This window comes from Solanum dulcamara, chromosome 7 (assembly GCF_947179165.1).
Source record: "Solanum dulcamara chromosome 7, daSolDulc1.2, whole genome shotgun sequence".
NCBI classification, from domain to species: domain Eukaryota; kingdom Viridiplantae; phylum Streptophyta; class Magnoliopsida; order Solanales; family Solanaceae; genus Solanum; species Solanum dulcamara.
The window spans coordinates 19,324,505-19,341,490 of NC_077243.1; the positions used below are offsets into that span (position 1 = coordinate 19,324,505).

Consider the following 16,986-nt stretch of genomic DNA (forward strand, 5'->3'; position numbering starts at 1 on the left):
TATTCAATCGGAGAGTTTTTAATGTAAAGAAGTTATAGTCCAAGAGGTCACAAGATCATTAATAATTTAAGTATGATACTCATAAAATAATAATACTTTAGAATTTTTTTAAAACATATTTAGTAACCGATGATAATATAGTGTTGAAGTTCACTAAAGGAGCTACACTATCATCCCACAATTTTCACCCAATTTTTTTACACACTGAAGTGAACCAACAATCTAAAGGCATATCCTAAATCTCTCTGTGTCTTTTTTTCTTCTTACATTCTTTAAGGTTGTTTTCAGATTAATTTTTGACTCATGTTGGATCTTGATTCCAAAATTGTTGTTGTTGTTACAGGAATTCGGTGTACACCTTGTGGAACCCTCTTTTCCTTTTTCTGGCTATTTGATTTTTGCCCATACAGATCTGAATTGAAGGTTGCCTGAGTTGTATATCTTGGTTTCCTGCATTTCAACTATTAATGTGGTATGATAAAATGCATATTTTCTTGTTATTAGCGTTTAAATCTTTGTCGAGGTTGGATTTGATTTGCTGAATTTTCATTTTTTTTACATAACGATTCAATTGGAGTTCTCCTATCAAGAACGTAGTCTCTTTTGATGTTTTTACTGCATTCTCATCGTTATCCAAAAAATTTATAACATCATTTTTTGACCTGCATAGGTTAAATGCAAATGGTGCTTTGGTTATTCTGTCTTTTCTTTTCTCAAAAAGAAAGTTAGATTTTGGGGCATCTAACCTCTATGCTCCATAGAGAGGGTCTTATGATTTTCAAAAACATTTTCAGACTTTCCTTCCAGGCACTCTTCTCTAGACAACTCTTAGAAGTCTTTTCTGGGCTTCTAAAATCCTCTGCGGTGGTTTTTCACCATCGGATATTCCTCCTAAACTTTCTATTTTCTAAATCTTCCTTTTTCTTTCTGTTTCCATTATGGAAAATCACCTATTTTTCAGAATGGAAACCAAGTCTTTTGACATCACAGCCTCTTTCTCAGACACAAGGATATGGTTCGACTGAGTGGAGAGCACAAAACTCTCAATGAGAAGAATGACAGTTAGTGGGGAAGCTCTTTTATGGCTGTGCTGAAGCTTCTGGAAACAAGGGGAAGAGCTTTAAATCTTGGAGATGTAAGGACATGTCAACACACATTTATTGCAATCAAAAGTTCAATAGATTTGGTTGATTCATCTCAATAATAGTTGTTAAGGGTCAGAGCAGAACAGTTATTATACTACCAGAAAATAAAATTAATGAGAGATGGGAAAGAGTGGTGCACAAAATTGAAGAGTTCATTAATAGACTATCAAGTACACAAGGCACATTTTTTTACACAAGGGGGGAAATAATTGAGGGGAGGGCAAACTACAAAGAAGCTATTACAAGAATCAAATGGGAGCAGAGAAAGAATGCAGAAAGAAACGAGCCCATAAATGCAGCAAAAACTGCTAGCTTGAAGGACAATTCTCTGCTTCGAAGGTGTCTGATAGGATGATTTACTGGTGGTGAAGAAGCCCCAACATGAAATGATGTTAGAAGATGGGCAATCGAAACCTGGAAAGGAGTCCCCAATATTCAGGTCTACGACATGAACATATTCAATTTTCTCTTTGAGTTCCCATCTAGAAAAGCAGTAGAACACATTCTGAAGGGTGAATGGAAGATACAAGGCCCAAAACCTAGAGATTGATTGGTGGAGCTCGATGAAAACAACATTTCCAAACACAACGAGATTCGACTGGTTCTGGATTAGGGTCCTAGGCCTTCCTCTGCAATTGTGGAACTCTGAAACTATGAGAAAAATAGGAGATAGGTGTGGGGGATGGCTGGAGAATGAAGAAGAGACAGAACTCAAAAATCACCTAAGATGGGCTAGAATCTTAGTTATAAGGTCTAGGGAAAAAACCCTGCCGCCATAGATCCTTAATGTTTATATCACTCCATTTAAACTTCTTGTTAAATAGTATTAAAAGTTTGAACCCTAGAGTGGAATGGTTAGAAAGGAATCGTACATTTGAGATTAAGTCATAGTTATTGTTGTACCCTTACTAGTATTGTTTATATATCTTTGACAAGTTTTCGGAATTCATTCAACGAATGGTAGTCAAACTTTGACATGGTGTTTTTTCCTTTCACCTAATTTTATAACTACTGCAACTACTTCAGTATCTTTTAACTACTCTTTGCTAAAATACACCAATCAAGTTAGCTAATTTATTTTCATCACCATTCACGTAAAATAGAAGGGATGGAGTATTAAGTTTTTTTTGCATTCCCTTCTATTTGATTCCTGGAAACTATATGCATCTTTTTCAGCAGACACTTCTCCCATTCCCCAGTTCTCTTTGTTTTTGTCTTGTTCTTCATAATATATAGCAAGTCTTCAGCTTTTTCATCCTAATGCAAAGGACACTGAGTTTTCCTCTTTAGGGAATTTTATGTGAGAATCAATGTTCCGTCCTCCTTTTGGTATCATTTTGCTTTCGGTAGTGGCTATGGCAGCAAGAACTTAGTTCTCTGTTGTTTTCTATGACCAACTTAAGTTCCAGGTCAGATTTACCTAATTTCTTCACTTTTGGGAATCCCAGTAGTCCTCAGACATATTTGTACATTCTTCTATGCTTCTTCGAATTGCAAGGCTTAACTTTTCTGCTTCATGGTCTGAGTATATTAACAAGAATACAAAATGGCAATCAACAACATTAATTTGGCGTCAGGAATTCAAATATTCTTCATGGATCTAGAGAAGTAATAACCTTTCTTGTTTCTACAGGAGTTTAGGAGATTGAAGTTTTTGTGATGGAGGAAGGAAATTTTCCTGTAAGGAGATGGGAGGACCTTGATAATGATATCTTGTTGAAGATACTCGAGTCTTTTGACCTTTTTGAGCTATCTGCTGGACTTGCTCATATTTGTAGTGTGTGGCGATTGGCTTGTTGTGATCAACTTCTCTGGAAGACGCTGGACTTTTCGGTACTATTTTCCAGAGAAGTTGATCACAATAAGCCAATCGCCACACACTACAAATATGAGCAGGTCCAGCAGATAGCTCAAAAAGGTCAAAAGACTGGAGTATCTTCAACAAGATATCATTATCAAGGTCCTCCCATCTCCTTACAGGAAAATTTCCTTCCTCCATCACAAAAACTTCAATCTCCTAAACTCCTGTAGAAACAAGAAAGGTTATTACTTCTCTAGATCCATGAAGAATATTTGAATACCTGACCTCAAATTAATGTTGCTGATTGCCATTTTGTATTCTTGCGAATATACTCAGACCATGAAAAAGAAAAGTTAAGCCCTGCAATATGTAGAAGAATGTACAAATACGTCTGAGGAGTACTGGGATTCCCAAAAGTGAAGAAACTAGGAAAATCTGACTTGGAACTTAAGTTGGTCATAGAAAACGGCAGAGAAGTAAGTTCTTGCTGCCATAACTGTCGGTAATCACATTTTGGATAAAAATAGTCATTACCAAAAGCAAACTGATACAAAAAGGAGGATATTACATTGATTTGCACATAAAATTCCCTAAAGAGGAAAATTCAATATCCTTAGCATTAGGATGGAAAAGCTGAAGACTTGTTATATGTTTTTAAGAACTAGACAAGTACAAATTAAACTGGGGAATGGGACAAGTATCTGCTGAAAAAGATGCATATAGTTTCTAGGAATCAAATAAAAAGGAACGCAAAAACTTAATACTCCATCCCTTCTATTTTACGTGAATGAGAATGAAAATAAATTAGCTAACTTGATTGGTGTATTTTAGCAAACGGTAGTTTTTTGTAGTAGTATTTGAAAAGTTAGGTGAAAGGGAAAAGCACCATGTCAAAGTTTGACTACCTTTCGTTGAACGAATTCTTAAAACTTGTCAAAGATATGTAAACAATACTAGTAAAGGTATAACAATAACTATGCCTTAATCTCAAATGTACTGTATCTTAGTAATCGTTCCACTCTTCCTGGGTTCAACTTTTCAATACTACTTTACAACAGCTACGCTTCAAACCTAAACTAGTTGAGGTCGGCTATAGGAACACTTAATATCCATACCGCTCCATTTGGATCAGTTTCATTCCAATACTAAGATAATTATTAAGGATTCTCTATTACTAAAGGTTTTCTACTGAAGTACAAATCAATTATGAACTTAAAGGACTCCGAGAAAACATCATACTTCATATAAGTGTAGCAACATAAAATAAACCTTAATCCTAACCATTGGAATTACTGTGAAACATTTGCTTCATTTATATTTTGTTTTTTGCTGATTCAACAAGAATCTCAAGAACTCGTAAGTCCTTTGGACAACTTTGTCCATGTGATTGAATTTTTTACCTCGTCTATTTTAAAACATTCAAACATCATAGTGTCACACCGGTGCATTTGAACTTCTAACGTAGACATTTCCAAACTATAATTTAGGGCCGTCTTTCCTTTTATCTTCTACATGTGCTATTTGTACCTTATCATAATCATCACTTATTTTGTCTAGTTTTGTATGACCACACACCATCATGCCATTCTCATTTGTGCAACACTCATTTTTTTAATATTTCGAACCTCAGATACCCAACATTCACACCACACACCATCATTGGTCTCAAAACTGTCTTATAAAACCTATCTTTCACTCTGGTATGTATCTCCTTATCGCATGCCACTCCTCCATTTCAACTATAGGGCTTAAACTTATGTATTACATCTTCATCTATTGACTATCGCAAAGTTGTAAATTGAATGATATTATTTTATAATAGTATAGATTATAGTTTGCTTATCGCAAAGTTTTATGGAATCAAACCAAACAATAGTACAATGCACCCATGCTCTTAAAATCCAGGATACACCTCTGGTAACCTGGAAGCCAAAGCCAACCCACACCTCTGAGGTGTGTGGGGGAGGGCGGAGGGGGAAGGTCCACATCTACTAAAGCCATATCTCATTAAAGGTAAGATAATGAATATTCTACCTTATACAGTGTATCCCTCCAACCCAATATCCATACATTTTTCAATTGCCTTCCAAATAAGGTGAGGGAATTTAATTATGAGATTTTTTTTGACTGTTCTCTTAACTTTCTTTACATTTGTAAGCTCAAATGTACTTGTCGTTTGCATCTTCTGGATGCTTTTAATGAAACTTTTTACTTCGTCAAAATAAAAAATAAAAAAACTTTCCCATCAATCTCTCATACTACTAATCATGTATCTAGAGTTTATAGGTTAGATGTCCCGAAACCCAATTTTCTCTTGGTAAAAAAGAAGACAGAATAATCAAAGCACCATTTGCATTTAACATACGTTTGTAAAAAAAGCTGTAACGATTTTCCAAAAGAAGCTATGTTCTCGATTGGAGTACAATGAGAAATGAATCATCACGATAACAAAATGATAAATCACAAGTAAATTAAAACCTAGCTCGACAAAGATTTAAACTTTAAGAACAAAAAATATGCATATGATCATACCACACTAATAACTGAAATGCTGAAAACCAACAACAACAACATACCCAGTGAAATCCCACAAGTGGGGTCTAGAGAGGGTAAAGTATACGCAGATCTTACCATTACCTCATGGAGGTAGAGAGGCTGTTTTCGAAAGACCCTCGGCTTAAAAGTACCTATCCCAAGAAAGAGAGAGCAACAATATATATACCATATTGGCTAAAACAAGAAGCGCTACAAATTCTACAAGACAAGAACAATACTAATAGCAAGAAAATGGTAGTCAGATGGCAGTAACAACACAACTAACTGGCACGCCTAGGCCTAAGACTATCACAGGGCAATCCACAATCTACCCCTGCTAGCCTTCTACCCTAATACGCGACCTCCACTCCTTTCTATGTAAGGTCATGTCCTCGGTGAAATAATGAAAACCAAGAAACAAAGTTTAGAAAAGCATGAATTCAGACCAGTATGGACAAAACTCAACTATTTCTGCAGTTAAACTCCTTCATGTGCCAAAAAAGGGGGAAAGTTTTCCACAAGGTGTACACCGAATTCTATTAACACACCACAACAACTTTCGGGAAAATTCAGCGTACATCTTGTGGAAAATTTATCCCCTTTTTTGGCACATGAAGGAGTTTAACTGCAGAAATAGTTGAGTTTTCCCCATACAAATTTGAGTTTATGCTTGTCTGGATTTTGTTTCTTGGTTTTCAACATTTCAATTATTAGTGGGTATGATCAAATGCATCTTTTTTTGTTCTTAAAGTTTAAATCTTTGTCGAGATAGGTTTTAATTTACGTGTGATTTATCATTTTGTTATCGTGACGATTCATTTCTCGTTGTACTCCAATCGAGAATGTAGCTTATTTTGGAAAATCGTTACAGCTTTGTTTTACAAACGTACATTAAATGCAAATGATGCTTTGGTTATTCCATCTTTTCTTTTTACAAAGAGAAATTTGAGTTTCGGGTTATCTAACCTATAAATTCTAGATACATAATTAGTAGTTTGAGAGACTGATAGGAAAGATTTTCTTGTTTTTATTTTGACGAAGTGAAAAATTTCATTGAAAGCATCCAGATGATGCAAAAGAGAAGTACATTTGAGCTTACAAATTTATGAAAAGAAAGTTTGGAGAACCGCCTAACAAAATCTCATGATTAAATTTCCTTAGTTTATTTGGAAGACAATTGAAAAATGTATGAATATTGGGTTATACACTTATACTGTATAAGGTAGGATATTCATGATCTTACCTTTAATGAGAAATCACTGGCAAAGTTGAGTAAGAGATGTCTTTAGCAGACATGGACCCTCCCCCGCACACACACAGAAAGAAAGAGAGGTGTGGGGTCGGCATTGTCTTCTAGGATATCAGAGGTGTATCCTGGTCTTTAAGAGGATGGGTGCATTGTAGTATTGTTTGGTTTTATTCCATAAAATTTTACGATTAGCACACTATAATCTATACTATTATAAAATAATATCATTTTATAACTTTTATTAATAAGTCTCATATCTTGCCATAAACCATAAAAAACCACCAAGCTCTCGTCTTCCATGGCCATGCGATAGAAACAGATTCATGGCGCGAAGGGTAGTGGGTGGCTATCATACCCTTTGTACAACTTAGGGCGAATCACACCCTAAAAGCTAGCTATTGAAGTAGGAGAGCCCAAGGTTATAGAAGCCTTTAGGTGTGGGACTCAAACCCCGTGCATATTTTTGTGCTTTTAAGTGGTAAGCTTTAATCTAAAATTACTTGTGTTTTTCAGCTTTTGTTGGGAGAGGATTGACGATCCATCAGGTTCTTAGCTTTCAATTTACAATTTAGTTATATACAACTCCTGCTACTAACTATCATTGGTTCTGTTGTTGAGGACTTGTTATCAACACTTTATTTCTCCCAATTTATATGACACTTTATTTCGGGACATTACAAAATATTTGATACCATTTCTCTTATTAATTCCTTAGCGCAAGGATATCCTAAAATTATGTTGATCGTTAATTTACAACAACACTTCTTTATCCAGGTATGAGATCATCAATGGTGTGATAGTCTGATAGAAGAAGACGCAACACATAAGTTAAAGCCCTATAGTTGAAATGTGGGAGTGGTATGCGATAAGGAGATACATACCAGAGGAAAGATAGGTTTTATAAGACGTACAATTGTGAGATCAATGATGGCGAATGTTGGGCATCCGAGGTCCGACATATCAAAAAATGAGTGTTGTAAAAATGTGAATGGTATGATGGTGTGTGGTCATACAAAACTAGCCAAAATAAGTGATGATTATGACAAGGGACAAATAGCACATGTAGAAGATAAAAGGAAAGAGGCCTTGCATTATAGTTTTGAAATGTCTATGTTAGAAGTTCAACTGCACCGGTGTGACAAGATGATGGTTGAAAGTTTTGAAATGGATAAGGTAAACAATTCAATCACATGGACAAAGTTGTCTCAAAGGACTTACAAGCTCTTGAGATTCTTGTTGAATTAGCAAAAAACAAAATATGAATCAAGCACAATGGTTAGGATTAAGCTTTATTTTATGTGGCTGCACTTATTTTAAGTATGTTGTTTGCCAAGAGTTCTTTTAGTTCATTACTAATCTATATTTCGGTAGAAAATATAAGGAAACCTTTAGTAATAGAGAATCCTTAATAATTATCATAGTATTGGAATGAAACTGCTCCAAATAGAGCAGAATAGATACTGAGTGTTCCTATAGCCGACCTTAACTAGGTTAGGTATGAAGCATAGCTGTTGTAAAGTACAACTCCACCTAAATACAAACAAGTCGGGGTCGGCTATATAGATCCTTAACGTCCATTTAAGCTGCTGTAAAGTAGTATTGAAAATTTGAACCCGGGTAGAGTGGAATAGTTACAAAGGAACCGTACATTTGAGATTAAGGCATAGTTATTATTGTACCCTTACTAGTATTGTTAATAAATCTTTCACAAATTTTAGGAATTCATTTAACGAATAGTAGTCAAACTTTGACGTGTTGTTTTTTCCTTTTACCTAACTTTTTACATACTACTACTTTAGTATCTCTTAACTACTCTTTGCTAAAATACACCAATCAAGTTGGCTAAAAATTTTCAATCCCATATTTGTACATTCTTCGATGTTTCTTTGTATTGCAAGACTATAACTTTTTTGCTTCATGGTCTGAGTATTTTCAAAAGAATACAAAATGGTAATCAGCAACATTAATTTGATGTCAGGAAAATATTCTTCATGGATCTAGAGAAGTAATAACCTTTCTTATTTCTACAGGAGTTTAGGAGATTGTAGTTTTTGTGATGGAGGAAGGAGATTCTCCTGTAAGATGCTCAAATATGTAATTGCATAATAACTGAAGACACTCCACTCGCACCAATGAAAATTATGACAAAGCTTAATTGAATCAATTCTCGAAAAAGCGTCTAGGTTACACAAATTCCTAATCTGCATGAATGACTCATGCATCACGTGTCAGCGCACCTCTGGAAAGTGGATGAGGTGAGATCTCTTGCAACTTGAAAACTTTAATAATGTTTCGCTTCATGAGTTGAAGGTCCAGTAAAATGTGTATACTTGTGTGTGTGAAACACAATAGAACCTTGTAATGCTACTTCTGTGTTGCAAGTCTATTCTCTTTGACAGGGTGGTTTTCATGTTCTGCGTGTTTCTATGGTCTTATGCTTTTTGTTTCTGCATTTTTGTAGCACACTGTAGATTCTTTATCCATTTACATATGTATTGGCAAGCATTGAAATCTTACAACATGTTCGACCAAGCTTTTGGGTGACCAAAAGTGCTTATTTCTCAACAAAAAAGGGGGAGGTGTTCGGAAAAACTTGAGAGAAAATAAGTATCTTTGGGGAGTAGCAAAGTTGTTCTTCATAAGCTGAAAAAAGTAATTTTTACTCGAAAACACATTCTTTTCCTATGACAGCTAATTAAATGAATATGACAGCTAATTAAATCTCCTCTTTTTCAGGTGTCCACGGCTTAAGCACCTTGTTATGCCTGCTTGGGAAAAACTAAAAAAGCCAGCAATATGCAGGGCTATTCGTACATGGGAAGATCTTGAATCACTGATGATGCCTAGTATAGAAACATCTGCATATGTCATCAAGAAAATTGCAAGATTATGGGGCACTGTGATATTCTTTTTGCATCTACACTGGTATCATTTCTTCCTAACTTGAAAGTGGTGAGTGTGAGGTGCACAATGTTATCTAAAAGTGCCTTGTTTACATTCTTGGACGGGTTAAAAAATTTGGAAGTGCTCAACATATCTCATTGTGACCTAGACGCTTTTTCGAGAATTGATTCATCAAGCTTGGCCAGAATTTTCTTTGGTGCAAGTATGAAGAAGACCTCTGGAAAGTGGATGAGGTGAGATCTCTTGCAATTTGACAGCTTTAACTGAATGTATTGCTTTATGAGTTAAAGGTCATTAAAATGTGTAAACTTGTGTATATGAAACATATTCCCTTTATTTCAATTTATTTGGCCTATCAAAAAGAATGACTCTTTCCTTTTTAAGCAACTACTCTCTCTGGTCCCTTTTACTTGTCAAATTTGACAAATCAAGAAAGTACAATCTTTTTTACCTATTATACCCTCAATTTATTGAGAGAGTTAATATCTTTGGTATCAAAATGTTTTGAAATTTGGAATCAATAATTGATTTCTTAATAGGTGTGTCAAGTCAAAAATTGACAAGTAAAAGGGAACGGAGGGAGTATCCAATTTCAACTAGTTAAGACAACAAAATTAAAAGGCATCTTAATATATTTGACATATTTTTAATTTAAGATCACAAGATTTAAATTAATTTTAAATTAAAATAGGCCAACAAATTGAAAAGAAGGGAGCAATAAGAACCTTGTCATTTTGAATGGACGCGAATCAGCGTCCAGTTTGTAATTTTTCAAGTTTCAAGTCTATTCTCTTTGACAGACTTGTATCCATTTACATATGTATTGCCAACCATAGTAAGCTCGCTTTTCTTTCACTGTTTTATGAATTTCATATCTAAATTATTTGGTATTGACAGAATACCCCTTAATTACCATAAAGTCACAATAAAATATTCGCCCGAGGAATATGACGTAATTACCATAAAGTTGTAATCGAATATTGGCCGGAGGAATATGACATGTTTCGTGAACATCACGGTTCAAAAGCTTCTCCAAAGAATTTCATGTCACGATCTAAAAATTGAGGTCATGATGGCACACATCCCAAATCTCATCTCGATGTGTAAGTCGGAAAGTACAACCATATGAGACTCCTGAAGGGAAGTCAGACCATAAATAAACGCAAAATAAAGGACAACAACGAGATTCTCCCAAAACCTGGTATCATAAGCTTAAGAACATCTAAATACAAATATGAGTTTGAATACACAGTTTAAGTCTCCGAATATAGAAAAGACTGTAAATGAAAGATGGACTAGCGGCGATCTGGATTCTAAGATTTCACCACTGATTCGATGATGATGTATCTGCGAGAATCAACTACCGCGCTGGACACTCTGCCTAGTATCTGCATCAAAAGGGACACAGAAGCAGGGGTGAGTACAATCCACATGTACTCAGTAGGTTTAACCAGCTGAGTATAGAGAATTAATCAAAAACTATGAACTAAACATTTTCACCTGCACGCAGAAAAGTTCCACTCCAGCTACGCTGCTGTCAATTTATGTAGAACGGCGCAAATATGGTAAACACATAAATACAGTTCAATATCACAATTAAACGCATAAAAGCATTCGGGGTTCGAAAAGAAATAATCCGGATATGCTACTACACTGAATTCGACATTTCGGACTCAATGGAATCGTCAGATTTCCAAAAAGAGGTTGTTTTGACCAAAATACCCTCACAGACCCTTTATTGGCCTAAAACTCAACTTTTGGCCTAAAAACTCAAAACGGCGATTAAGATCCTGAAGCTCTAAGTCAATGTTCAACTAGACCTAACTCGACGTTTCGGACGCAACGAAATAGACGAAATTCTCATCCGACGCTCGGATCTCAAAACGTTGACCGAAGTCAAACCAACTCATTTAAAAGCTCTCCTTTCAACTTAAGACCTCAAATTCACATATCAACCCCAAATCTGTTTCCGACAACTCTTCTAGACCAATTTTCATATTTCGGAGCTGATGGAACTGACGGAATTCCGTTTCCAGACCCATAGCTTCGTTTGGTACTGAAAACCATTTTTTTAACATCTTAACTCTACAAAACTCAAGAATTTGCCCACTTCACCAACTATTAAGACTTTGACACATTTAACCACACAAACTGAACGAATAACACTCAGGGGCACTAACGATAGAGGTAAAATGGTAATTTTGCTAAAATTTTCGAAAATGGCCCTCAGGGTCATTACATTTCAAGTGGCAGTACACGAGTGAAAATTTTGCTGAGTGAATAGTTTAGAACTCTTTCAAACTTTTACTATTTTGTGAGTTTCATACCTAAATTATTAGATATTCACAAAAATTGTTAAATTATTAGATATCTCCCTTGCATCTCTCAACAAAGTATTCCAAATATTTTGTTACATATTCAATTGAGGAGTTTTCAATCTAAAAGAAGTTACAGTACAAGAGGTAATAGGAACACTCAATAATTTATTTATGAAACTCGCAAAATGATTATAGTTTAGAATATGTTTTTGTAACAAATTCAGTCTATTGACAATGATATAGTGTTGAAGTGCACTAAAGATGCAAGCATTTTAGGTACATCTAAAAAAACTACAGACGATATATTCAATTTATTTTGTCTTATTATTTTTTGGGTATTGTAAAGAATTAATTCAGAAATATCTGATGTAAAACCTTAATTAATTGACCTGTTGAAGCTGCAAATTACACGAATTAGTCACAATAATTATTTTTTAAAAACTTTATTTGAAAATGGGCATTTGACAATGATACAATTTCATTTTCAAGCTATATTTGGGAATTGAAAAACACCTCAAAACTTGTTTTCACTTTTTCCATCTCACGTTTTGATTGTTACATTTATTTATTTATTTTCAAATTTGCCCTAAATTTTTTTTTATTATAAAACGACCTCATGTTTTCCTTAACGGTTTGTTATGATCATGGATTAATCTTAGAGCAAGAGTTTTAAGCGCGATAAGTGATCACTTTTCAAGGAATTTAAAACAGAAAAATTACATGATCCAGTGAATATTAATACATATTTAAATTAAATAATTATAATTTACCGTTTTAAAATTATATGGATACACTTATAATATAAGTAGCAAAATCAATTAATATTTCATAATAACTATTTATTTTAATTTTATATATTTGTAATCAACTATTAAAACAAAAAATTAATCCTACACGCCTAATAATTATGGATCCCTTTTCTACGCGCTTATTCCTTCTTCTGCAATTGTGCAGTTTAAGAGCCCGTTTGGATGAATTTAAAAAAATAACTTTTATATATGAAGTGTTTTTAAAACTTTGAAGTGCTAAAAGTTATTTTTATAAATAAGCAGTTGAGTGTTTGGATAAAAGTGCTTATGCCGAAGAAATGAGGAAAATGATGTGAATTTTAGGGTTAAAAAGAACAAAAAGGGTAGTTTGGAATTTAGTTAAAATATAAGGGATATAAATATAATTTTCATGGTCAAAGAAAATGGTTTTAAGCACTTAAAAAAAAGTCAGATATCCTAACTTTTCATTTTTGGTTTAAGAACTTTATGGTTTAAAGTTAGCATTAGACAAACACCACAATAAGCTAAAAAAGACTTATAAGTTGATTTGACCAACTTATAAGTCCATCCAAACGGGTTCTAAAGCTGTCCTATATTTTTCCCCTATCTTTTTCTCCGACAATCTTTTCTCTTCTTCCCTTTTCGGTATTGCCGACGGCGATCCTTTTTCTCGTCGAATCTCCGACCTATCCACCTTCCCTCTCCTTTTTTATCATTTATATCCCAGAAAAAAATTGAAAAAAGAGAAAAAGAAAATCTACCAGAAAAAGATCAAAATTTCTAGGGTTTCAGTATCTTCTACTTGTATCAATTTCAAGTTTGATAGAAGTCGATTTTTTTATTTATAATATGAGATTTTGTATCTGCGAATAAAACGAGTAGAGGGAAGTTAGAAAAAATCACAAAAAAAGGAAAATTATTGTTATATTTTTTGGGTTTTGTGTTGAATTCTGATGGCGCAGGTTCAGTTGCAGCCACAGGGTGCGAATGTTGGTGGTGTGAACCAGTTCAGGCTTCTTGTTCCATTGGAGAATGAATCGACAAAATCCGCAAAGAGGAAAGAAATTCAAATCCTTTACACATGTAAAATATATACATACATTCAGGTACTTTTAGATAGAAAGTGTAGCTATTATTACTAAATATGATACTTGTAGCTATTCAATTCCAATAACTCTTTAAATGTAGCTATTTATGTAAGTTCCTTATTTAAAAAAAGTGCAGAATTTCATCTATCCCCACAGGGTATGGATAAAGTCATAATTTTTTAAAAATTGTGTACTCAATGATATGAGTTACATACGTAATAATTTGTTCAATTTTTATAAATTAGTGCGATACACACATGCAAAATATGTATACTAAATTATAGTGTGTGTGTGTATTGTATTGTATTGTATTGTATTGATGAATACATTATTTTCATAAATTGTATGGCTTCCCATCATTACATACGTCGCACATTATCAATTTGAAGAATATACCTACGAGAAAATTAAGGTTAGAGATACAATTTCTACAAAAAGGTAGGCTGAAAAATAAAAGGGAAAACTACACAAAATAGATCAAGGGAGTAAACTATTTACTTAAATTGGACCTACCCCAACTTATTTATCCTAATTGGACCAAAGGCCTAAAGTAATTACAACACTGCCCTGTCCCTTCTTTGCTCATGGTTGTTTTCGTGTGACCTTCATGATACTGTTAGAGTATATATATATACTCTAATTGTATCAAGAAATAATTGAGCAGTGTTTTTACTGCAGTGTTTTTTCTTTATGATATTATCAGAGTATATACACACTCATATATATATTCTGATGGTATCAAGACGTAATTGGACAGTGTATTCAGTGATTAGTTGTTGTTTGCTCCTTGATAACAACACTATATATATATATATAAAGGTATCAAGGACAGTTTAACATTTTCACTGCAGTGTTATTCAGATCTTGATACCTTCATGTAGGGGTGGCAAAATCAAATCTAACCCAATCCACCCCGTTTAAATTTGGGTTGGTTATTGACCCGCCCATGCATTAGCTTAACACATTTCAACCCATAAAAAATTAATTTGATATATAACCCGAATTGACTCATGAAAATTTTATTAAAATATTTTTAATTTTTTTTTTCAATTTGATATGTTATATATAGCCATAGTAAAAAAAATTTATTAGGTACTAAAAAATAATTAAGTTTAGTAAAAATTGGGTTGGGTTAGGTCTTGACCCTTTAATAACCCATTACCCAACCCATTTTGACCCAATCTATTTTGACCCAAATTAATTTGGGTTGAGTTTGGTCTTGACCCAATTATTATTTTAACCCATTATGACCCGTCCAAACTGACCCAACCCGCTCAATTGCCACCCCTACCTTCATGATACTTTCAGAATATATATATATATATATATATATATATATATATATATATATATATATACTATGATAGTATCAATAAATAATTAAGCAGTATTTTTTCCTTCATGATACTATCAAAGTATATATATACTCTAATGGTATCAAGACACGAGCGAACTCCTTTTCGGGGCATGAAAGTAATGGAGTATCCTATGGTAAATAATTTTCCTTTTTTGGGTATAACAATAACTATCCCAAAATAAAATATAATTATTAGATAATATAAATAAAGATAAAATGAGAAAAAAAAACGCAATTACAACAAATTCCTGCTACACAAAATGGTTTGTCATTAATACAACTGTAATTAACAGCACAATACAATAAGATTTGAGTAACAATAGAAACATTGTATTTAAACTAAAATGATAATACAATATAATAAAATTTGAGTGAAAATAAATATGATATTTAAATTAATATCATAAAATTTGAGTACCAATCAAAATAAGTATGATACTTAAGGTCCCATTTGGACTTTTGAGATGAAATCATAATATAAATTATATGAGATAAAATTGAAGTTTTGTTTGAATATGCAATTTGAATTTTTAAGTTGTATTTTTTGCTCATAAACATAAAACCTCATAAATTGTGAAAACTATCAAATTGCCTTAACTTTTAGTACAATCTTACTAAATAAACAAAAATTCATAACAAAAATATAATACGCTATCACAAAACTATTCTTAAAAAAATATAATATTTATTGATCAAATTTTAGTTTAATATAAAAATATAATTAAACTTGAGTTCTTGTGTACTGCTCTATATAACCAATAACATTAGTAGCTATATCATCATGATCATATTTCGTAAATATTTTATCAATAATGTCTCACAAAATATGAAATTCCAAAATAAATTTTTCGAAGAATTTAAGATTTGATCTCATAACTTTATGTTTGTTTGGAAAGTCACCTGATAACTGTAATTGGTAAAATTACTAAGGTAGTGATTAGTAACCTAGTAATTACACAACCTAATAATTACGATGACCTATTTGTTTGTCATAGTGTAATTACAATGTTATTAAAATTGTACTGTTTTGTTGCAAAAGTGTAATTACCTGGTTATATTAAATTTTAAAAATAAAAGTTAATCATCTAAACTTAAAATTTATATTAGACAAATAAGGACCTTTATAAATGATATTAAATTAAATATTAATTAATAAACATATGCTCTTAACTAATATTATAAAAAATAATTTATTTATATTTTTTAAAATTAGTATATTTCAATTAATTTAATCAAAAAAATTAATAGTATAAGATTTTTATGAATATCATGAAATGTATGTTTGACAAAAATGTTAATATTATAAATATAATGTCAAAAAATTATTAAAACATTCGACAAAAAATAATCTATTAAGTTTAACTAAAAAAATAAATGATTTGCAATGTGAAATATCAAATCAATACTATTAAAAAAATTAAATTGAAAATATGACATAAATTCTAAATTCAAAACAAAAAATTTAACATAATACTCTTTTAACAAATTTTAACACAATATACATAAATATGATTTTAAAAATTAAAATACTAACAAAATTATGCAAATAAAAAAATAGAATAATAAATAAATAAAATAATATAAAAAATTACATAGAATCACGTGAAAAAGTAAAAGTTGAGATGATAAGGAAATGAAATATAAATTGTAAAAAAATAAAAAATATATATTTTTAGAAACTATTAGAATAATAAAATATTTTATAAAAAATAATAGAAATAAAAAATAAATTAAAATGAAAAATATAAATATAAATAAAAGAAAATTTTGAAAAAGTTTCTGTAATTACATGGTATAATTACACCAATTTCTTACCCTA

General features: G+C 32.4%; 1 long non-coding RNA gene across 4 annotated transcripts; it reads left to right on the forward strand.

The window, feature by feature from the left end:
* Positions 1–344: 344 nt before the first annotated feature.
* LOC129896555 (uncharacterized) lies at positions 345–13,957 on the forward strand. 4 transcript variants are annotated; one of them, XR_008767992.1, is made up of 5 exons: positions 345–472; positions 8,629–8,680; positions 8,761–8,985; positions 9,467–9,867; positions 13,685–13,957. It is a non-coding gene; the product is annotated as an uncharacterized LOC129896555 (long non-coding RNA). The 4 variants fall into 4 exon arrangements; XR_008767994.1 differs by having other exon boundaries at positions 13,691–13,957; XR_008767995.1 differs by having other exon boundaries at positions 13,697–13,957.
* Positions 13,958–16,986: the final 3,029 nt, after the last annotated feature.